Below are 24,402 nucleotides of genomic sequence, written 5' to 3' on the forward strand. Positions count from 1 at the left end.
ACAAATGGGGGAAAGAAGGCACAAATAGATACTATGAATTTGCAGTGGTGGCAGGGAAGGGGGACAGTATCTAGGGAAAAGCACATGGCAGGTTTGTGGGAACTGCTTGTGCATCAGGATGAGAGGAGATTCTGCCAAAAAGAAGTCTGGCATATAGACAAGGCTGGGAGAAAAGCAGTCACAAATTTGGAGCTGAAGTCTTGTGGCCATGGATCTTTCCTCTTCCCTGCCTGTGTGGAAATGCAAACCCTGTGTGATTCAATTATTTCAGATTTCCTTGATTTGGAGGCAGTTTCCTCTTCCTCAGCAACAGTGTGCACAGTCATCCCTCTAATTGCAGCAGGAGCACTGTCATACTTGGCAGGCACAGAGCTTGCAAGCTTTCAAAACATGATGGTGCTCTGGGATCAAAGCTTGCAAGGGTCCTTTTTAATTAGTATCACTTTATATTTTGTGGGTCTGTCTCCACATCTCTAGCTTTAGCCTGTTGTAAATAAACACCTTGGAAACCTAAATTAGGTGTAAACATGATTATGTGAAACAAAAGGTTTGAGATGTGTGAACTGCTTTATGCCTCCAGGAGTGGTGAAGCCTGACACTTAAAATAATGATTTAAAAGTCAGCATTGTATGGTTCACAGCTGATTTTAGCTGAAGGCTCAGGTTGGGAACTTCACACTGCCATCCCAAGAGATGAAGCCCCATATTTAATGGCCCCAGCTCCAATGTCACAACCCACATCTTCCTCCCAATCACTCCTGTATATACAATCTATCTTGATGCTTGTGGTGCACTGAAAATGGCCCTGGCTGTGGCTGTCTCCTGAAGTGGGGTCAGATCTGGACCCAGGGCAGGGGACAGGGCAGAGCAGTGTCACCTGCTGCCAAGCCATGGGCAGTGGCTTGTTTGTTTTCAATGGGAGTTTCATTTTCCTTCTTTGCTCCTCTTTCCTCCTTCTGTTTAGATATTGTTTTTCAAATGTGCCTCTGTTGAAGCTATATTTAGGGCTTGTTTTCTAATTTGGCACTGTTTAGGCTCTCTCACATATACCTTCTTGGATTTTTTTTCATTTTTATTTTAAGCGTGTGATACCTTTAGACGTGTAAATATCCGGCCTAATTGGAATGCCTAAACAGTCACTTCCTAAACTGCCAAGATGTTAAAATCTGTTGATGTGTGCAGTCCCGAAGTTACCATGGCAACCACATCCATTGCAAGAGAGACATGCTAGATCCCCTTCAGCTTGTGGAGGGCATCCCTCAGCCCCAAACTTTAGGCAGCATGTTTATTTCCAGCTCCTGAGCAGCTTGCTGGGCTATAACAGCATCCTGATGGTGAGTGGGAAAGGGGAGGGAGCCGTGGCCTGCTCCCAGGTGGTAAAGGCTGCTCATATGCCCAAGTTTTGCTGCCCAGGAGGCTCAATCTAAGCAGCCCAAGGGTGGCATCATTGTCCATCACCCTGGCTGAGGCAGGACACAAGCAGGGCTCTTGTGGCATAATGAGATATGTCTGACTTTCAGTGACAAATGGATGAGAACCACCTCAAGTTACTGAGAATGTGTTAGTGGGTGCTGGCTTACCCTCACTGTGAAATGGTGAGTCTCAAATCACAGCCCAGGTGGTTCTGGGCCAATCACTACCATTGCTGCTGGGACAGCTGCAAAGGAGCACCGAGTACACTCACCATAGTGCCCCACCTCCAGCACAGAGGGATGATCCTCTGAAAAACCTGAGTACATTGTGGGAAAGGCACAGAGAGACACATTCAACACCTCTTTATGAAAAATAGCAATCACCTTTTTATCCTTCAGTTTGTTCTCTGAGGCAACTTCTTCTGGAGCAACTTCCACAAGCTGGTTTTTTCTTTGCCCCACAAACTACAGTTATATGCTACCGTTAAGGTAAGCATGTGGAGTTTGCATTTTTTCCTTTTGTGGTAAAGCATTATGTGAGTAAGATGAAGTTTGCAGTTCCTTTTTCACGTCCTTTTGTCCTTCTTTAGTCTAAGGGTTTCTAGCCCTGAAGGGTCCACAAAACTTTTGCAAGAAGACTTTTAAAGAGAGGCTTGAGCATGTGGTGAGAGTTTCCTGCACCGAGGCTTCCATTGAAAATACACGGGGATGGACTCAATGTTTGCTGCAGCTTCCTGGGTATAAGAACTTGTTTTCCTTTTACATTTGAACTAAATCCAAGAAAAACAATGTGACTGTGCAGAAAGGTTTGCCTTTTGTCTTGCTGCTTCTGTGAAACTTGCCTGGGCTTTCCATTAGGAGTGAACAACTTTTATGATTGCAGTGTCTAACATCGGACAAAATACTTAAGAACTTTGTGCTTTTAATAGCTTTGATATTCCTACTATCTCTGACAATTGCAATCCGTGTAAGCATTAGGTTTATTTTTATATCTATAAATATTTACTTATATATACGAGTACATATATGTGCATACATCCCTTCATTTTCACAGCTGGACAGATATAGTGTCAGTTATTGTGAAAGTATGCTCCAACAACAGTCACACTCTGCTTCTATTTAATTACCTCTCAAGATCAATTTACTCACATCAGCACTTTCAAAAACCATGTCAAAAAGTCTCCTTGCAAATTCATATATTGCTTAAAATTAATAAATATAAGTTTAGAAAATAAAAAGCAGACGCGTTTGAATTTTGAGTGTGATTTCTGCTATTAAAAAAAATGCAACTGTACTTTGATCTTTTCAGATTTGCATGAGTCAAGTTTAACTCTGCAACAATGAGGATTAGAAATTTAATGATTACTGATATTCTTGTGAAAAAGAATGATTCCAGCCACAAGTGCAACAAGCCATTTGTTTTTGTTCATTGTGGCAGCTCCTGACACAATGTTGGGGTGCCAGTGAGTCAGGGTCCAGCTGAACAGGAGAACTGCAACCGCTTCAGCATCTCAGCACCTTGAGGACTGCTTTCTTCATATTCTCTGTACCAGTGCATTTCTGTTAGTCTAGTTTACGCCATGTTTACTACCCAAAACTCAACAATGCTCTGCAATAGTTAACTTTTGTTGAGGATTATGTCAGGTTCTTAACAGATGAGCTGTCTTTTACTGTGGCCACATCAATATACACTGGTAGTGTAAGGAGGAGCACTGTCCCTTGCAGCCTGGCCAGCTCTGCTCTGCCTTTTGACTCCTGCACCAAGAGAAAAATCTGTGCTGGGTTTCACAGAACTTTCTTGGTTGCTGTGAAAGCATTGTCTAAGGTTAATAAGATAAAACAGCTTTTTTCTTCATGGGGTGGTGGGTTGGTTGCTTCACCTCCAGCAAGCTCTTGTTGCTGTCTTCCGGGTGATTTATCACAGGGATGCCTTCTCAGGTCCTGTAGCCTTAAAAAGCATTAAAAAACATTTAAGCAAATATTTTGTTCAAAATTCACTAAAGATGCTGTGTCAGCTGGGAAATGTAGTGCACTCTTTTCTGAAGAGGATCCCAAAAACTCCACCTGCCTCCTGGGATAATGCTTCCAGAGTAACAGGGAGGCCTCAGGGGTAGGACGTGAGTTGCTTTATTCCCCTCTAGTCCCAAACACCTGTTCTTACTTTATTCAGGGTCAGACCTGTGGTTCCCAGCTGCTGCAAATCAGAACAGTTTGGAAGACTTTCAGCTAATGAAGGGAAAATAATCAGCTGTAATCCAATTACAGAAGAAAGAGATGAAAAGAGCAGGGAGGTTTCCTGCCCCCTACAGTAGGAATGATAATTTTATCTATACTTCTAATCCTAAATATTTTAGCAAATGAGCTGCATGAGGTCACCATGCTGCTGACTCTTCCCCATTCCAGTCAGTTTATTGCCTGCACAGCCATGCAAAGCATCCCCCTCTAAAATTGACATCTCTGTTTTAAAAGGAGCTGTTCTTTGTCCTGTCTTTTTCTACTTGATCACCCTGACACAGGCAGACTGGGAAGAAGAAACTTTACTGCCAGCTGTCTCACTTTTATGACAAGAAAGAGACATAGCTTCTCCATGCCTTGTATCTTTTCCTTGAGCTCCATAAGCAAGAAGGATTGCATGGCTATCTGAGCCCAAACAAGACTACAGACAGTTTTATTTGTCCACAAATTACCACCCATTTGTCATTAATTAAGGCAGGGAAGGACAAGCAAGTTTATTTTCTATTCTAGCCCTGTTAGTTCCCTGAAGATTTTCACTTTGAGGGGAGATGGAGCATGTTTTTCTCTGAATACCAGTTTCAAACACAAAACGCGTCCTTCAAAACTCTGGGGACATATGTCAGAGATGCTTTGAAGTTACAATACATCCTTTTCAATCCCATGCAGGTTCAAACAACCCTGAGGTCTTGCAGTCCCAGGTAAGGTCAAACCTGGTGCAGCTCTTTTGAGCAGAGCTGTGCTTGTGCCTCTCTACCACATAAATGTACAACTCTGCCACAGGCAGGTGTGTGGGCAATGCCAGGCAACAATGTTCTGTGTGACCTGAGGCTCAGCTCTGCCTTTCTTTTTTTTTTATTTCTTCACCCATCTATTTGGGCTCTGAGTTTCCCAAGGCAGAGGCTCCTCTCCCAAGCCTGTGGAGTGCTCTCCAAAGAGATGGCTCAGTACAGCAAGGAAAAATTATTGTAGTGGAGAAGGAGCAACTGCAAGCCCAGTCAGAAAGAAAACTACTTAGTTTCCTTTGGAAAAAAGCCCCACAACATCAAAGGATTTTAATAGTGTTTAAGTAATGCTTTTTTAAATGTGAAGATACTTGTTTTCTCAGTCATTTGTAACAAAACCTATTACATGTACGACAGTGCAATCCATCATAAACACAATGAAACATGTAAGGTGGGAGGAGGAACTCATGACATGTTTTTAATAGACATTTATTCCCTTCCCCCAACCAAACTGAACGTATTTGTTGTGACTTTTACTTAAAATGGGGAAAGAGGAGAGAGAGGGGAGTATGTTTTGAATTCTCTGGAGAAGAAGGAAGATTTGTTTTGTTTTATTTTATTTTAGTAGCTCCAGGCTGCCTTTGAGTAACTAGGTATTACAGTCCTGGTGCATCTCTAATTAATAAGATCAACTGCCCCTGAATTTTCTTTTACAAACTAATTTAGATATGTCAAGGCTGCAATTATTTTGAGAAAGATCTGACTCCTTGCTTATTCATCTTTCCTCCTACTCCATGAGAAAATAAAACCATCAGCTTAAATGCCCTTTGAAGTCTGTTTTAGGTACCTGATTGAAAATTAAACACTGCCTTGCCGCTGTTAAAAGTGGTCAAGGTTCCTGTTCTTTTTTCTCTTTCCCTCACCACCACCCTACAATTTGCAAAGGATAATGAACCTTGGGATCTGGCTTAGTTCCAGATACAGCCTAGCACTGCCGTGGCCATCTGGGCCCCTACCCCCACGTGTGATGGATGTCACGGGTGAGATGGCAGCACCACTGGGGTCAGTGGCAAAGCGCCTGGCTCTGCTGCGCCTGGCGTGGGAAGGGTCTGACCCCACAAGGTGCCAAGTGATCTCTGGCTCCAGCTGACTTCTCAACCCCATGCAATCAAGCTCGCCCTTAGTCCCAGAGAGCCCTTGGATTTGTGGGGAATGGCTCTGAAAGCTCATAAAGATCAAACCGTTTATTGGGGTGAGAGGTTTACTTTTATTTGCCAGTGTTTGTGGCACCCAGGCACTGGGCTTGTGTTATAAAAGTTATTGCATGTCAGGTGCCTCCTGAAATCCTGCTCCAATAATCCCTTCTTCTTTCTGGAAGCCTCCAGAAAGAAAGAAATGAGGCAGGGGAGAAGAGGAGGGAGAATTTGGGCTCCCACTTGTTAAATCCTATCAGTCAAGCTTTCATCTCTTGACTGAGGCTGTTCATCTGGAATAGTCCCCTTGGGATGCTGAAATAAAAGGCTGAAACGACAGGCCCAGCCTGGGCTACACATTTCTCCCTTGTAGGAATGGTGCAACAAGGCAGAGCAGCAATTCTCTGACCAACACAAACACTGGATCCACTAGCAGAAAGAAAAGCTAGCCATGCCTGGGTTTTACAAGATCTATTTTTTATTACAGAAGAAATTGAGCCCCTTTAAATGAAGAAAAGCAGCCTCTTTCTGGTTTTGTTTTGGTTACTCAAGCTGGGTTTCCTATACAGGCAGCATGACTTCACAGTGACCTGCCTGCCACAGAGGATAAATGTTTTCCCCCTTTCTCCCTCCCCCTCCTCTTCCCTACCAAATTCAAGCAGGATCAGCAAAAAGCCTGGCAGGAGGGACACTAGCAGGCGGGCAATTCTCTGACACCCCATTGAGCATCCTCCACCCTAACCCCTGCATGGTGTGGTTTACGACTTAGACTTTATTATCTGCTGACAAACGAAGTCTTTTCTGGAAAGCAAGCTTTTTTTCCCAGAAGCTGACAGAGCCTGATGGGAGCATAGCAAGCTCTCAGCAGAGCTTTAGCTGTGCCAATTCACTTATTCAGAGGTCTCAAGCTAGCATTACATCCTAGGTGATCATAAATGCCGTCTGTCTGGACTGGTGAGAGGGGAATTTCTAGCCCAGTCCTGTCTAGACCAGGGTTTGTCGTGGGGAGAAAGTCACAAAGGGACAGTGTGAAAGTGCTCTGCATGGTGGTGCCATTATGGGGGCATTCTGGACACATCTAAAGTGTAAACCTGGCATCTAGCCCTCGTTAGGGTTGCTGGAAATAACTGGAGAGCTGCCTTTCAGCGGTCTCTGAGAAGCTCATAACCTGAATGCATGTGGGCTTCTGGTAGCCAGATACTAAAAAACACTCAATTTTGAGGTCTTGTTCTTTGGACGTGCAAGTTTCAAGGCTGCATTAAGGTGAAGAGCAAGAGCATAGCTGTAAGAAAAACATGATCTTTCTCTTCAGTCGCAGTTTGTTGTTTTACCTGTGTCCAGCTCCACATAAGAAAGTGACAGAAATAGATAAGAAATTATTGTGATGTACATGCATATTTGCATAGTCATGTATATGATATGCTACCTGTGTGACATCCATGCCCATTTGAAACTGAGTTAAATGTCAGATGTGCTGCAAGATGCGTTACCGATGCAGAGGGCACAATGAGCAGTTTCCTAAACCTTGATCATAGCAACCACTCACTATGTGGAGAAGCTTAACATTGAAAGCATGCTGACAGTGCCTGGGAGACAACAATAAAGCCCTTGTAGGATGCTGTAGCACATTTATCTGTCAAGTCTTTCTGCCATCATCATCATTAACTTTTGCTTGAAATTTTGTCCCTTCATGTTCCATATTTTGAACAAATGGCATGATCACAACAATGGCATGAGCACAATCAATTGTGGTTTTTTATGATCACATTTTATAGATGAAACTGTATTTTAAGTACAGAAGGGGTCAGAAAAGGAAAACATTAGAATGGAATGTGTGAAGACCACCATCAGGCATCTCTACCCTCCCACTGCACCCTTTCACACTCTAACTCTAGTCTGGCCTCTCTCAAAGTACTGCAATATCATGTTTCCTCAAAAGTTTTGCCAAATTAAACACAAGCCTCTTTAGATCCATTTTCACCAGTATTTGTTTCCAATTATAAAAACATAGCTACTCTATTGAACATACTCCCTATCGTTTCTCAGTGAAGTTAACATTTTTAAGTCTGAATGTGAGTAGGAAATGATGACTTATTTATGAACAGTTTTCAGTGGGAAAAATACGGCAACTCCCTGGTATTTTGAAACGTTATCTGCCCCCTCCCACCCCTTTCTGATGATGATTTTAGGAACTTAAACCCTAACAATGTGGCATTTTTCTATCTGTGCATGTGGTGGTTTGCCTGTCAGATGGTTACAGAGCAGGATCGCTCACAAGGACAGACTGCTGACACAGACCTGCCCATACTAGAACGAAAGTGGCCTTGCAGTTTATATTACAGAGCATTACTTTCAGTCATTTGAATCTTTCAGTAAATATTTTCCATTTTTACAGAAACTTCTCTGTTTAGACCCAAAACATTCTGGGTTTTGCTACGCCAAGTATTGTAAGCCTATGCTTGTTTCTCCTTCAAGCAAAAAGTTTGTTCCAAGCATTGTGCAAAGGGTCCTCATGAATATCACTTTATTTTTACTGAAGTTGGGTAGAACACCCCTGAGCACACCCTCGCTTGGAGAAGGAAACTTTCCATACTTCTCATGTGCCTAAAAATTATCCAGAATTAAATATATATTGGTGCATTCCTGGAATCTATGTCTTAGGCTATGTATATTATTTTTGTACATCAGACTGCACAAGTTATTTTTAAGTCCAAATTTTCTTCTCTTTATCCCATTCCAAAAACAATAAACAAAGCTCACAAGAAAAAGGAATAATAACATATAACCTCCCTGTAAACACATGGGTATCACTCCAACAGAATTCCTCTACTGCCTAGCAGCCACCCCTGATCTCACCTCCTCTTGCAGGTCACAGTGCTGTATTAGACTGGGGGTTGTAGGCCAGTAGGAACCACTACTAGGGTATTTATAGTGCTGTTCTGCACTACCTTGTACAAGGCTTTCTTTGGCTGAAAGCTCATCTAAACCCACCGAGACACTTTACACCCATGCGGCCCAGCTAAGGTCACAGCCATGCTGCGTGATGTTTCTGCTGCCAGTCCTCACCTTTCAGAGCTGGTACTGGAAACCCCAGGTGGAGGGTTGTGGGACCTATCAGCTTGAGAAACAAACAAAAAATTTCTATCTCTTGCAGTTCTAGGAAAGAAATGGGGACCCACCACAGACCCATTGCAGCAGAGGAGCCAAGAACCCAGAAAGAACCCAGCCAGCCACACCACCTTTCCATCTCATCCAGAAAAGATGCATTTTTGAAGCTGTATTTAGCAGATGTTGGCCACAGCACTGCAGTAAGATGCACATCGAACAAAAATAGCTGCGATCATATTTCCTTCTGTTGGCCTTGTAGGTCGGGGGATGTGGGAAGATTTCTCTCTCTGCTAGGGTCACAGTAGGGCAATGTTTGTTGTCTTCTGCCTACTGTCATGCGCCCCATAAAGCCCAAAAGAGGCCTTCTCTCCATTGAAAGAAGTACTTGGCATATTTGGAGCACATGCTGACACCAGTTGCTTTTCAAAGGCTCTGTAAATTCCAGCTCACTCTTCTATCCAATTTTCCATTCAGAGACACAGCAAGGGGCATTTGGCAGACCATGAAATAAAACTGCACGTGCTGTAATCCTTTTCAGGGTGAGGCTCAGCTCTTGCTCCCTCTCCTCCCTCCCTCTCTCTCCTTTTCATTCCCAGTCTCTTTCTATACAAGTGTGACCAACTACAGGAGCACCTTGCTTGGATTAGACAAGGTCATGGAAAACGCTTGGAAAATCTAGGGCCTGTTATGAGCTCAGCAAGCAGCGATACTGACCTTACCAGTTTTAATAGCACAGGGGTTTAATTCCACCCTATGAGCTGTCTTTTGTTTTCTCCCCCTCCTTCCACTGCTAGCCAAGGTTAACTCTTTGCAGGCTTGGGAAAGGCTGCTTTGTCAGCCATAACAGAGTAATACACAGTGCCTAAATCACTTGTACTGTACTTGTGGACAGGCAAAATTGGCAGTTCTCAGATGTGTGACTGAGCCCAGAGGGGTTTGCAGTAGATGCGCCAACACCTTCAGTGTATTCCTGGATTAATTTGATATTTCATTCTTGATACTGAAGGAGCCTGCTGCCCCACTCAGAGTATAAACCATGAGAGTAAAAACAATGTTCCTCGGCTTCAGTATCTGTCAGGTCTTACTCTGCAAGGGGACCTTTAGAATGTACCAGTGCAAAAGTGGTGCAGAGCAAGGCAGTGGAAATGATCCTTAGGAAAATCAAAAGGATGGGGGGAGAGACTTCATGCCAATAACTCGTGAGATTTGGGGACCAAACCTACTGGTTATTTTAAATTGGCTTTGTTCCATTTACTTGGTTTCTCACTTAATATATAGCTTTGTGTATTTCCAGATCCTTTAATTTTAGGCCTCGGGGAAAAAAAAAAGTCTATATGATTTCCCAGTGTCTATTTTCCTGAGCAAGATTGCTTGTTCCAAGCATCTCATGGGTCAGTACTGCTGGCTGTCAGTTTGCTCCCTCTTCTCCACTCCCTCCCCACCAGCTTCCAGCCACTTGCTCCCATTCCACTTCTCAGTTAAAATGCAGGCAAAATGGGTGCTGGAGGCACCAGCCAAGCAGTGGGAGAAGGGAAGGAGTGGAGGAGCTGGAGAGGAGGAACAGGCTTCCCTGTGTGGTACTGGTTAGGTGTTGTGTTGGGTCATCCCAAAGGAGCCATCTCCTGTGACATTAATGATTTATCACTGGAGAATCATTTGTTTTCATTGAGCCTACCCATCCATGAAGTCACTGTTGTGAAGTCATGTGTTGCCACAGTGATGGCAACTCTCTTTTCCCATAGAGCTGACATCAGGAGATGAGAGGTGGCCACAGGCTCACTGATTGGTAGAAATCATCTATGGGAGTAGCAGCTGCCAAGGAATGCTCTGTAACATGACTATGATAGCCAGGAGGTGAAGGCATAGATGAAAAGAAAATGGAGAAATGCCTGTGAGGAAAGAGAAAACTCAGGAGGGAAGGATTAATTACTTACATTAATACCAACCAAGTTGTATTCAAAGGGGCATTTTATTTTGAGTAAGTAGTTTTCCAGTATGTGATGCTGGCATGACTTCCTAGCCTTATTTCTCTAAATTTAATTAAAAAAAAATCCATTCTTGATTTGCTTTCAGCAACTTGGAGAGAATTCATATCTAGATGCAAACCTCATGGCTCAGTCCAGTCCTTTCTGCCTCTCTCTCCATTTATTTAGTTTCCAGTTTAGAGCTTTCAGATGTGGGTAAGGGATAAAGCAAAGTTGTTTTGTTAACCTAGGCCTATTTCAGCTGCCTTCTGGTAGAATAGTCTTCAAATACATATTTGTACGTACTGCCAGTACTGCTTTGGTTTAGAAACTTACAGAAACGGGTTATCAAATATGAATACATTAATGAATATAAGCTGTATTTCTCCACATACCTCTAGACCAGTCTCTTTGTACTGAGCAGAGATACAGTTTTTAGTTGCCTTGGGTTTTAACCCAGTGACATCAGAGAAGCAGAAAAGCAATAGTGATGGGCCTCAAGGTGCGTTTACTTAATGTCTTTGGAGCTGCTGCTAATCCATGCCCACTACTGTTTCCTGTAATTCAGAGGAGCTATGCGGAAGGGGAAAGCAAAAAAAAAAAAAAAAAAGCTGATCTCAGCAAATTTTATACAAATTTGGGCAAAGGATCAGAGATTCTGTTTTAAAGGAAACCAGTTCATCAATCCTTATTTTTCATGCAGCAGATCTTTTTTTCCCTGCCCCTCCTCCTTTTTTTCTTCTTCTTGTTTTTCTTTTTTGGTAATTCTTGTTTAAAACATGAAATGGGAAAAAAAAAAGCTGTATCACTAGCCAGAGACTGATTTCCACCAGCACATGAAGGTTTATTTTCTTCGATCTTTTCTAACAACCAGCAAATATTCAAACACATTGTTGTGCCAGATAAAAGAAGAAAGTGATAATGCTCTATAAAATCAGCCCGGGCAGCTAGCTAAGGAGTTGGCTTTCTTTTCTCTCAGAATTAAAGGAATCAAATCCAGTTCTGTGCTGGTATTTACTGTCAAGTGGCCTACTTCAGATTTTAATGATCTCTTGAGACCCTGGCCTGTCCCAAAATGTTGTTACAACTTGGCCCACCTCAGTACAATAAACTACAATCCTGTCACATGGTGCCCCTCATTCAGTAATTAGATATGTCCTAAGAACAGTATTAAGTACTGTGCCTAAAAACAGGCTGAGCACATGCCAGTTTACAAGGGATTCATGGTCAAGGTGCTGAGTGAATTGCTGGCTGTAAAGGCAGGGCTCAAACAAAAAGAAATGGAAAGAAACCTTGCTAAGCTCTCTTAGGGAAAATTGTAGCAGCCTCCCCTCTCCATAATCAGCATCTGCAGAAGCAAAAGTGTTGCTCATCCGTTTTCCTGCCAAGTGGTAAAGATATACTATATGCATCATGGAGATGGAGAATGGTTATAACAACACTATAGATAGAAAACATTTATAAATGGCTAGTTGGATGCTACTTTTCAGGCAAAGAACCAGAGAAGTAAGAAATTATTGCAGAAAATGCCAAAATATGCTTAAAATGGAGGAGTAATGAATACACTCTCTTGTGTCTATACATTATGAACGCATAATTAATTTATATTGTGTTTCAGCAACGTTATACTCTACTTCACATTTAATTATATTAGATAAATACCTGGAGTGAGAAAAACATTGCTGACACTTGCAGCTAAGAAAGTCTTTTGTCATAAAAATAAGGACTCCATTTTTGCAAGGTGGAGACAGCTTTAAGTATTTTCATGGTTAACCCGGTCTCTACTGCTATTTCTAAGTAGGCTATTAACACCCTATGGTCCCAGAGGCTTTTCTGCTTGAAGATCTTTGCACACCACCTCACATCAGTGAGATCAACAATTTGCTGTACCATTCTTACCCTGGGCAGCTAAGCCAGGTTCAGGATACTGAAATGTATCCTCATTTCAGTAGGTTTCCTGGTTCACCAAGGTGGAGTGATATCCCAGGTAATGGGAAACCTCCAATAACATCATTGATGGTGCAGCTCTTAAGTGAGAAATTGAGCAGATGCTTTCACGGGGCCTCTTGCAAGCCATCGTGTCCTCTGACAGTAGAGAGTTAATTGCATTTACAGTATCATTAACCCCACTAATCATCTAACAAAAAAAAAAACCCAAAACAAAGTGCCCTCACACAGCCCAAAAGACACTGGTTCTAAAAATATTTATTGAATCTTTACAACCCAGTGGATCAGGAACAAATCCTTTCATGCATCTTTATGCCTTATAAAGATGCACAAGCATCACACATATGCAATTTATTATTCCTTTTTAGGTCACCTCTGGGAGCAAGGGAGGTAGGTCCAGGCATGGCATTCCCTTATGTTTGATGTTATTGGCCTCCAAGAGGACTTGGGGTAGGCTCACAAGAGGGAGGGAAGGAAGCAATTGGAGGAGAAAGGCAGTTTTTAGAGATTTCACTCTGCACTGTTCCCCAGCTCGCAGAGTGGCGTGATGCAGAGCAGGGCTGTCACACCTTTCCATCATTCTGCCACTCTGCTTGAGGAGGGAGGAAAAAAGAAGTGTCTGCAATCCTTGAGCTAGGAGGCCTGGCTGTGCATCTTTTGTCAAGGTGTGGTGCACATGGCTGCTCCCAAACCCTGTCAGCATGCCTGGCCACACCACAGTTGTGGAAAACTTGGAAACTACACAGGCTCTTTGTTTCATTGTCCTGGAAAATGGAGGAAGAGGTTGCTGTTTTCCAAAGTGACCCTATTAGGAGCAATTACCAAAAATGGAAGATAAAATTAGCATAAGATAAGATTAATGTAAATCTCAGATGACTATTTGGGGATATAACAAAAGAGCTGACTTGATACATTAAAATATTTTTTTTCCATTAGTAACAGATTATGGTTTGAATAAAAAATAAAATCACCCTGTGCAAGACTTAAGTGTGCAGTAAATAGAAATCAGCTTTCAAACCTGACATGGAAGTAATTTTGTTGTGTTCTTGAGCTTGTTGTGCATCTCTGTCATTCCGGCATTGGTGGGAAGGGTTTGATCCCCCTGATGTGGGCTTAGACACCTGGTTTTCTAGGGCCTCTTGGGGACAATTTTCAGTGAAGAGTCTCACTAAAGAGCTCAGAAACTGATACAAAGGTGAGCTGGTGGTTGCCTCTGGCAGGATTCTCTGCTGTAGAAATGTTTAGAGCTCAGTTTTGATGTGATTTGATATGTAACATGCCACTTGATTTGGAACTACTATCTTTTGTATTATTCTATGAACACTCTTAGAATTAATATCCATCAGATTAGTAAGTGCCCAGGATAGTACTTAATCCACTTTTAATGTGAATGAGAGGATTAAAAATCTCTAAGTAAATTTTACACTACTGCCCTCTGGGTTTGGTCCCTTTCCCAAGGACATAATTTAGAGTGTTATCAGAAGCTGAATAGGTCACTGGTAGGACAGCTCTTGTCCATTGGAGTTGGCATACAGAGGTGCCAGGTTTTAGGTGACTAAAAAGAGGGCAGACACTGATGTAGAATGAATGAATGCATTGAAATCACCCCAACTCAATCTGCAGCTGGCATCTCTCTGTAGCAGCCACTCTCAGGAGTTTGCTTGCAGCTCTATCCAGACATCCCACCTGAGAAGTCTACAAACTCAGTAGTCTCTTCATGGGGAAACGAGCTCAGGTATCTTATTTTGGGATCACTAGAAACCCAGCATGGCTGCAGGATAGTCAAAGGAACATGTTTCCTGCCTTTCTCCATACTGCTTCTCTCTCCATTAGCTCCTTGAAAACAGTGGTGCGTGTCTCCAAGTGTAACCACATGCCATCCTTCTCAGGGAGAAGTTGTTTGCTCAAATACTATAGAAAAGAACTACTGGGTTACTCTTCGTGCGTGAATACTCCAGATTTGGAAATAGATGCTTCACCATCAAGTAAGTCAGAGGTGTTCCCAGGTCATGGATCCAAATGATAAGGTGGATAGGAAAAGGAAACAGAAGCTTTCACAATATGTGGTTTTAATTGATGTTTAGATTGGCTGTAAATGTGCAAGTGCCTGTTTGTTTAGAGTTACCGGGATATGAATCAAAGGAATAAAAATAGCAATGCATTAAGGCTTAGAGAAGCTCTTGGGAAAGAGCGAATTAATATTTCTAAGTGTAAATATTTTGACCCAACCTATTAATCATGTTCTCATGCTACAGTGGAAGAGAATTGAGTTGGATGTGGTAACTTGTCTTCTGTTTTCTGCAGGAAGAGCACATTGTGCTTCATACACCAGCAACTTTTCTGACTGATTAAGCAGTGCTATTTTCTTCAAACTTTCCAGTATTATGCCATTGGGTTATTGGGTTTTTTGGTAACAACAACAAAAAAAAAAATCAAAACTTCCCCAGCTTTTCTGTTTGTGATGTGTGGCACATCCAGCAAATTCCAAATCTTGGCACTTCTTTTAATGTCTTTACTACTCTGAGAAATTGCTGGAGACCTTAAGAATACATCTTAATTAAATCAGTGAGTTTCCTCATTCCTTTTTCTCTATTCCTTATCATTCCCATGGTCTTATGTAGCTCAGATTTTTGAACATGGGTAGTGATGTTTAAAATGTTTAATAGATGACTAACAGATGTCAGGACATTACAGGCATAAGCAGAATGTTATATACTATTAAAAGACATTGTCATTCAAAGATGTCAACATAGTATTCTGTAAAGTTTTGAGATACTGTATCATTTTATAGCAGTTTATTACAACATCCTCCTAAGACATTTGCAAATATAAAACTAATGCTAAATATGAAATATATTTGCAATGATTTATCAAGTTGTTGGAACCAATGATAATTGAAACAATTATCTCTGCTAACAGATGTACATCCAGAAAATAATAGCAACAACTTTGTTCGGCTATGTCTAGTTTTTCTCAAGAGTGCTGCTAAGCCAGAGGAATCGCCTAGGGTTTGTGCAGGGATAGTCCCTAGCCATGCTATTCAAGCACTCCAGCCAAGGGGAGAGTGCTTTTAGCAGTTCCATGCCTGCCTCTGGTCCCCTAGGTAGAATTAAAGGTCCAGTCTGAGGGTTGTTTTCTCCTGATTCATCCTTCTTTTGTGAGTAATGATTTGTGATGTCTACAGCTCACTTTGGGTAGCACAAGCCTTGAAGCACTTTCTTGTGTTTACTTTGTGCTGTTAATTAAAGAAAGTCTATAAAAGGAATGCAACAGTGTCTGCAGTGTGCTCCTTATTTCTGTGGAGCCAGCCAGGCTCTGTGTGATGTCTCTGTGGCCCATGTTGCTTTGGCAGTGTGTGATGGCAAGAGCTGGAAATGTTTAGACCAAATCATTATTATCTAATGCATTACAGCTTAGCCTTAAAATCTGGGTTTGTAAAACAGGCATTACTGTAGTGTGGTGGACCCAGTTGCTGGACTTTCATTTTTGCATTGGTCGGAAAAAAGCACAAGCTCGTAATATGGAGCCTTTCTACTTCCTCTGTTTCTGCCGGACAGAACAGCTATTGTGAGGAATGTAGAGTTTTCTTCCAAGGAAGTAGTCTAACGACTGTAAATACTTGTCAATTTACATTTTTATATGTCCCCAGAGATGCTGTAAAGAATATATTTTACAAATGCTAGGACAAATAATGGAATTGTGAACACAAAAAAAAAAATAAAAAAAAAAATTTGCGTGTTAGAGCTGCATTCTTTGCCAACCTTTGTCTTGAGGAGAAATTCTAGGAGAAATGAAGAAAAGATTCCTTTTCCTGGGCTCACTTCCAGCCATTTGGCATTTTAACTATATATTAAGCCATCCCTCTTTCTGAAAGTTTTGATTCTTACAGAATTTATAGGCAAAGAATAGCAGTAAAAAGGAGAATAACAGTAGCCATATCTGACAATAAAATGTTATCAAATTTTTGCCCATTTAATGTCTTTAAGGTCTCTCTAATTTATTTATTTCCTAAGTCTTTCTTGGATGCCTGTCAATGTGCAGAAAGAAGACAAATTTCTGCATTTACTGAATATCTTGATGGAGTATACAAGGTATTTTATTTTCATTGTCTATCTCTGGCTGGCTGTTAGCTGACTCAGTAACAGTAGACAACTCTGCCTCCTTCTGCTTGTTTTTTACTCTTTAGCAGAGATGCACAAAAGTATTTATTTAACTTACTTTATGCAACCTTAGTTTATCAGCTAAGAGGTAAGTGAATTGTACAATAAAAGTACTGGGACTGAAAACTAGAAAGAGATTCTCATGAATAAAGGGTGGGACAGCTGGAGGTCAGGCTACATCATATAAGAAGAAAAGAAAAAGCCAAGAAAGTTTCAAAACTGGGCTCCTATAGATCATTATTGACTAGTGCAGGTAGTAAAATGTGTCACTTAGCTCCAGTCACTATATCAAATCACATTAATTTTACCACAGCTCTGAAATCTCCTTCCCAGATTTCCTCTCTTATACTGTCCCCTGAAGACTTCTCTTGACTTTGAGGTGACATGCTGATTTCCCATTGGAGTCATAATTCAAATGAAATCACGTCACAGTGACACCAGCACAATTAAATCATAAATAAAGGCCATGACACGTATTTCTAAAAGCTATTATTAAATATATATATAGAGAGACATATAATCTGCATTAGATTGTTACTTAAAAGGGGTTTTTTAAAGCTCAGTTTAAGTCAAGCTTGATTGCACATATTTACTACCGTTCCTTTCTAATCTCAGGGTTTGGCAAACATGAGCCTGTGTTACATCCTCTATTATATAGATAGGAAGACTGAGATATTAAAGGTGACTTTCTCCTGGTCACAAAGCTGGGGGCATGGGAATTTTTTGACTCTCAGGCTCCTTAACTCCTCTGTCCTTTCCGTTGCGTTGATGTGTTTCCATACTTCCTTTTTTAGCTATAGACTAGAAGTGATCCAGGCAATCCTTTATCCTATCATTTCTATTCCCACTAGGGCTGTTCTTCTGCTTTTACAAGCATCCTTACTGTCCATTGCCTTCCCAAAAGTAACTGGGCTAATTGAAGGTTTTACTGTATCTGAAGCAGATTCTATTAAAATTAGACATGAAATTGAGTTTGTAGGAATGCAGTTACTGGCATTAATGGGCATTAATTCTGAGGGGCTAGAGGCAGCCAAAACACACCCTGTTCCCAGCTCAGTAAAGAGCAGCATATGACAGCAAAAGAACAGAAAAAGCACTCGCACAGTTCTTCCCTCGGGAATTAGGGGCCTACAAGAGACATCAGCTGGTCTCAGATCCTCAGGAAACGGCTTAAGCGTCACTTGTTGGCATGTAAACAGTGCAGAATAATCCTGTGCCAGATGCCATCTTTTCCTACCACATCTCAAACAGGACCTGAGATGCATTAGTGCCATTTGAGGATGGATGCCTCTGAAGGAAAAGCCAGCATTTGCACCACAATGCAGGCTAGAGGCACACAGCAAATGTGGTGTCTTGTGATGACGCGTGTGACAACGATGTGGGAGTGGAGCACTAGTGACCGTGACATGTGAAAGTTTGGCCCCCAGACTTACTGTTTTGAAGCTTGTCCTTGTTTCCTAATCCATGTGACTATGTTTTCAAGACTATTTAATTTCCTAGGCAAACATTATTGCCTTTTTTTCCTCTATTTCTCAGTAGTGAACAGTAAGAAATCAACCAGATTGAAGTTACCATAAAAATAAGGGAAAAAAACTACCCACATGGTGATGACCTGGAAATTCAGTTCCTAACTGGCAAAGGCCCAGAGGAATTAAGACTCTGTGTCCATGGGGTCTTAACAAGGGGGCAAGTGGGGAATGTGGAGCATCTGAGACTGCATCTGAGACTGCATGGGCTCACATTAGCCTGGCACATGTTGTGTGTCAGCAACACCAATGGATGGCACAGGAATTCAGCTCATTTTGGCTCCACTCTTGTAAGGGTTTAGGCCTGCACTTAAGATGCACATAGGAAGAATAATAAAGCTTGAAGTATGCAAACAACATTATGGAAGAGAGGCCTTTTCATCCAGAAACAGCCTTTGCCACACAATTTTTTATGCCTCAGAATATCAAGCAGTGGCAGAGTTAAATGGAATCATATTAATAAGCATGGATAATCTCATCATCCCGGGCGGGCTGACAGCAAAGCAGCTCCAAACACACGCAGCTGAGTGAAATGTTCCTCAATTAATTGGATTTGATTAAATTTCTCATTTAATGGCTAGAGGAAAAGAAACAGACCAAAGACAGTGAGCAGTTTTCTTGCTAACATGGAGCTTTGAGTAATGGCTGTGGAACACCAGGTTCCCGCACTGCATTACATGGGGAAAGTGTTGCTCTGGACATAGGGGTGCAAGAACCCAGTTTCTCACAACCTTTCTCCTTGTCCTGACCTTCTTTTCTGAAAGAGAAGATGAAAATTTTGACTCCCAAAAAGCTGTTCTGATGTTGCTATGTTTGCATTTAAAAAATTGAAACTACTTAATTTTTGTTCCCAGGAAGGGGGAAAACCAACTTCAAGGCCTTGAAAGCTAAGGGGAAACAGAGCTGTCAATCTCCAGCCAGATTTAGATTATGATCTGTGAACTTAGATGGGGGCACAGAGCTACTGATCCCATCCTTGTCCTTGCTTATATAGAGTTCAGCTCTACTCAGAAACACTGATTCTTGATTAAAATCTCTTACAGCAAGGTCCTCAAAAATCCATAAGTAAAACAAGTAGTTGCTTTTACCATCTTGCTAAAATTGTGCCTGACACATGGAGGCTTACATGGAAAAAAATTGGGCCTGGTTTCAGCTTAATTTTTCATTGTATGATCAAACTATGTTACCTGTTGAAAATTTGATTTATTTTATACAAATGACTCGAGTCCTTTTTGTTGCCTCATTGAATAAAGAACTAAAAAGGGCAAAGGAATTTTCCATGGAAACCCCACAGCATTTTACAAATATCCCAGCTGTGACATATAAAATAGCTTTTTCAAAACCCAGTGAAAGCCTTAGTGAGCTCTGTTTTGCATAATTTTCCATCATGGGTAACACCAGTGATATAACAACAGTGGGAATTTACTACATCGGTTAGATCACCTGGTTTAGGTAAGATTTACACATCATAGTGTTTAATGTAAGCTTTCTGTCACAGGGGTCCTGCTGTCTGTCCAAGAAGTGGCAGTTGCCTCTACATGGCTACGGGGAGGTCAGGTCTCATGTGCAGCTTCTGGTGGCTCAGGCATTACGAGGTCAGTATATTTGCTTCCTGAAATATTGGAAAATTTGAACACATAAACTTAGTTTATGTTGGACTGATTTACAATACCTGAACAAACTGATTTACAGTACCTGAACAAATTAGAATTAAGACTGGATCAGTGGGCAGAGGCTAGTTGTATGAGGCTCAATGACACTCAGTGCCAGGTCCTGCCCTAACATCACAACAACACCATGTAACACTACAGGACTGGGGAAGAGGTGCTGGAAAACTGCCCAGTGGAAAAGGACCTGGTGTTGGTCAACAGTGGCTTAACATGAGCCAGCAGTGTCCAGGTGGCCAAAAAGGCCAGTGGCATCCTGGCCTGTATCAGCAGTAGTGTGGCCAGCAGGACCAGGGCAGTGATTGTCCCTCTGTACTCAGCACTGATGAGGTCACACCTCAAATGCTGTGTTCAGCTTTGGGCCTCTCACCACAAGAAAGACATTGAGGGGCTGGAGCATGTCCAGAGAAGGGGAACAGTGCTGGGGAAGGGTCTGGAGCACAAGTCTGATGAGGAGCAGCTGAGGGAGCTGGGGGTGTTTAGCCTGGAGAAATGGAGGATCAGAGAGGATCTTACCACTCTCTACAACAACATGAAAGGAGGGTGTAGTGAGGTAAGGATTGGTCTCTCCTCCCAAGCATCTGGAGACAGGAGAGATTGAGATTGGATATGATGAAAAATTTCTTCAGAAAAAGGGTGGTCAAGCACTGGAACAGGCTGCCCAGGGAAGTGGTTGAGTCAGCATCCCTGGAGGTATTAAAGAGACGTGTACATGTGGCATTTAGGGACATGGCAGTGCTGGATTAACAGTTGGAGTCAACAGTCTGAAAGGTTTTTTCCACCTAAATGGTCCTCTGAGTTGGAGAGAGAAGCAGCATCACAGCTCAGTCTCATGTGCACATATAAACACACAGAGGCAAGTACATATACACACGTCTGCATACACATGCATGAGCACATCCCACTACAGTTCCCTAACATCACTACACCTTTTTCCTCTGATTTGTGTCACATATACATGGATCATTTCTAAAACCATTGTAGGATAACAGAACTTGCAAATGGCAAAAAAAAAAAAAACCAAAAAAAACCAAAAAAAGGTCTCTTTTCTTTCTCTCTTGGGTTCTTATGTGTGCCAATAAAGCAAGACCCAAACACCTACAAAGCTGGCCACCCTGTAACTTACAGTGGTGGTTATTAAAATGCTGGTCTAAGTCAGCCCCCACAACTGGACATGAGTGAAACTCACAGGGGATTGAGCCACCTGCTTTACCCTTTGCCACACTCCACTTTGGAAGGTTTCCAGGCCAAAAGGTGGTTTGCTCCTGCATTGGCTTTGTGGGGCACTGACCAGCACTCCTGGTTACTTAGCTTCAATCCCCACCATCTCAGCAAGCAGCCCCCACTTGAGGTCTCCAGGACATGCTCATTCTATAATCCTGCTAGGTCCCTGCTTTATTATTTGTCTTTTCTCTCTGGCTGCTTTGGTAATTGTCCCAGTACTTTAAGGGTTCACCTTGTTACAACTACCCAGGATGCCAGGCAACATTTAGCCACACCCAGCTGCCTCTAGGCCAAAATCTGGCAACATCTGCTGCCTGCCAGGTGCTGGTGCACTGGTGGGACTGCTCCTGCTGCATGTCCACCCCCTAAATTTTCAGTGAAAGAAATGCCTTCTCTATAACTCTTGGCAGTAGGTGGGGGCACTTCACCAGTATGGAGATAGATATTACTCTACCACTGAAATGCACCTAGTCTGGAAAGAGCTATGCTGGCAAGGATGTGCCTTTTTTCCCTATAACATTATGGGTAATGCCACCCCATACAGGCAATATACTCTAAAAGCATAGTTTAGTGTTCATCTGTTTGTTTTTCTTAATTGCTGTGTAGCAGCCCCCTGTCCATTACAGAAGAAACCATTATCCTTTCTTCACAGCCAGGGATTTACAATGCACGGATTTAGAGAGGAATCCAGGCCATGCTGAAATCCACAGATGAATTCCCAGGCCTGACCTTGGCAGGGCTGGGTTTTCACCTAAAATGACTTGTGTTATGTATCATACAGAAAGGCTGTGGCGTATTATGTGATTAAAGACTTGTTTGGGGAAAATAGCCTGTTTAAAACATTCCTCTTTCTTTTCTTATATTTTGCCATAAGATTTTGTTTGAATATGTTTTTCTGAAATCTATGACATGTTGTTGTGAGAAACACCTGAACTTACTCTCGCTTTCCTGAGTGAGTGTAAGGACAATTAAGTTGAAAAGATCAGAACAAATATGTGTTACCTCAGCTTTTCAACATGTAATACTCAACTTCAGTTGAGTATCCAAAGTGAAATAATTCAGACTTTCTGCACCACAAGAAATTTTCATCATTTCTGTGCTCCTAATTTGGAGGTGACAAAATACCCAATCATACTTTTTTCACCTTCTTCTCCCAAGAAAACATAATTTCTGTTTTTCAGACAGCTCTAGCAGTGTGTGGCCCTATGTGGTGTTTGAAAGCTTCATCCTTGCTTTGGCATGGGAAGGATGCCCTTCCTATTCTACATGGTTACTGACTCTGGATTCATTCCTCAGAACTGCCTGACTGGTGCTCGCCCTTTGCAATGACACACCCACCAAACAGAGTGACAGGGATGTGGGCTAGACTCCTTTGGGTAGGTGGCACAGCCAGGCTTGTCTGGAAGTAAGGAAGGAAATGCAGCAGGCAAGCCATCTTTCTTGATGAAGAGGTCTGACCATTATGCCTTCAGGGATAAACCCAGGCTAACAACTTATTCCATATTAGTTAGTGCCAATCTGGCATCTGAGGGGCTGTGAGAGCTCTGCTGCTGTGAGCCTGCATCAGATTCAGGCAGCTGACCTCAAAGTTAAAATCTCTCTATCCCATTATACACCCCCTGAGACACCCAGGCCCCATCTACTTTGTTTTCTCTGCTCCCAGTCATTTATTTTCATCTCTTGTTTTAATCTCCTTAACATGTCATGTGTGCCCATCAAAGAGATGCTTTCTGTGCAGTCGAGCAAGCACATTAATGGGGTTCCTTCCTCTTCATGTCTGGGTATCAGCAGTACTTTTTGGCCAATTGTCAAGTATTTCCATAAAGATTATCTTTCAGGGTTTCATATAATCACGTGAAAAGGGCAGACATTAAATAGAAGTGGGGGAAAGGTGCTCAGAGTGAGTGGGGGAAGAGAGAGTAGTTCTAGGAAATGGTTTATTTCTTTCATTGCAAGGAAAAGGTGACTGGGGCAGAAGATGATTGCTGGATTTGTTTCCACACCAAGGCTGAGAAATAAATAAACCAAGCTAAGGATGAGTGACTTTAGCCCTGTTAAAGCTGGAATACACATATTCTGCAGAAATCATGCAGAAATTTTATTTTGCAGGTAAATGGGAACCCTCTGGGTTATGCTATAAGAATGCAGAGCAGCCGGCAGTAAACCTTGTCAGTATAAAAGGCTTTACTCATTAAGAAAGAATGACCTTCATTTTTGTAGGGCAGACCTTTGTTAGGGCTTTCTGGACTACTGTGGTCCCTAAGTGAGGGTTCTTTCCACATTTGGATTTGCACAACATGGCCCTGCAGAACGCAAGGTGCTCCTGGGGCTGTCAGTGGCAGAAGCCCATGGAGCTGGTTGCAAGGTTCAGCTAAAAGACCCTTTTGTTTGGTTTTTTGTGCCTGAAGGGATCAGCTTTATTCAAGGTGAGGAATGTCAGCTCTGATTCCTCTTGTTTCAATCTGTCCACAACTCATTAGCTTATATGTAAACTTAGGATTTAAAATAAACAGCAGTACACCCTGATTTCATATCATATAATGTATCTGACTATATACATGTTTTTGTTATGAACTGGAATTCACAGCATGTTAAGGGCAGCTCTGGTTTTTGGCACTTACAAATGCCTTCTATTTTTGGTAAGGCTCCAAATGTTTTTTTCTCATGAAATAAGACTTGCATCTGGAACCACTGATTCTCCAGCTATTTACCTACTTATATTCCTTATGCTAGGAATTAGCTTTGCAGGATCTTGCTGTTGTCTCTTGATGCTTTAAGAGGCAGTTCTACACTTTGATGTTTTATTCCAAATACTTTGTCCAGGTAGATGAATGCCAGTGTATTCAACACTGCTGGCTGTTATACTTGCTTCGTTGAAGAAAGGTGAATAAAAGACAACCTGAGAAAAATAAAGTGGATGAATTAATATGATTTTTTTTTCCTTGTGCTGTGCAATTTGTGTTGCTGGAAGTTGCTAATAGTACAAAATTTGTTGAATTCTTCGTTAAATATTAACATGTGGGGGGGTGTCTGTAATTTCCATGTGACACTTGATACAATTCCTAAGTATTGTCTGAGATCTTTCTGGCAACTTTTCTGCTCCACCAACTCTTGCATAAACATCTAACTGGAGAATTTACTTGCAGCATATTTTATCCAGATGTCTTCAGCAGTGTAGGAAATTAGACAGCTCTTGTATTCTGATGACTCTACATCTGGGGATGCAAAGGGCTTTGACTTTTGGC

The 24,402-nt window shown here is 41.9% G+C and overlaps 1 long non-coding RNA gene across 1 annotated transcript in view; it reads left to right on the top strand.

The window, feature by feature from the left end:
- The first annotated feature begins 1,714 nt into the window (after positions 1–1,714).
- The window catches only part of LOC137479260 (uncharacterized), an 84,479-nt gene continuing 61,791 nt past the window's right edge, over positions 1,715–24,402 (top strand). The window contains exons 1-3 of the long non-coding RNA XR_011002104.1: positions 1,715–1,900; positions 2,002–2,149; positions 19,765–19,861. This is a non-coding gene — a long non-coding RNA (uncharacterized lncRNA). The remainder of the gene's footprint in view (positions 1,901–2,001; positions 2,150–19,764; positions 19,862–24,402) is intronic.

The sequence above is a fragment of the Anomalospiza imberbis genome, chromosome 1 (assembly GCF_031753505.1).
Source record: "Anomalospiza imberbis isolate Cuckoo-Finch-1a 21T00152 chromosome 1, ASM3175350v1, whole genome shotgun sequence".
Taxonomy (NCBI): Eukaryota; Metazoa; Chordata; class Aves; order Passeriformes; family Viduidae; genus Anomalospiza; species Anomalospiza imberbis.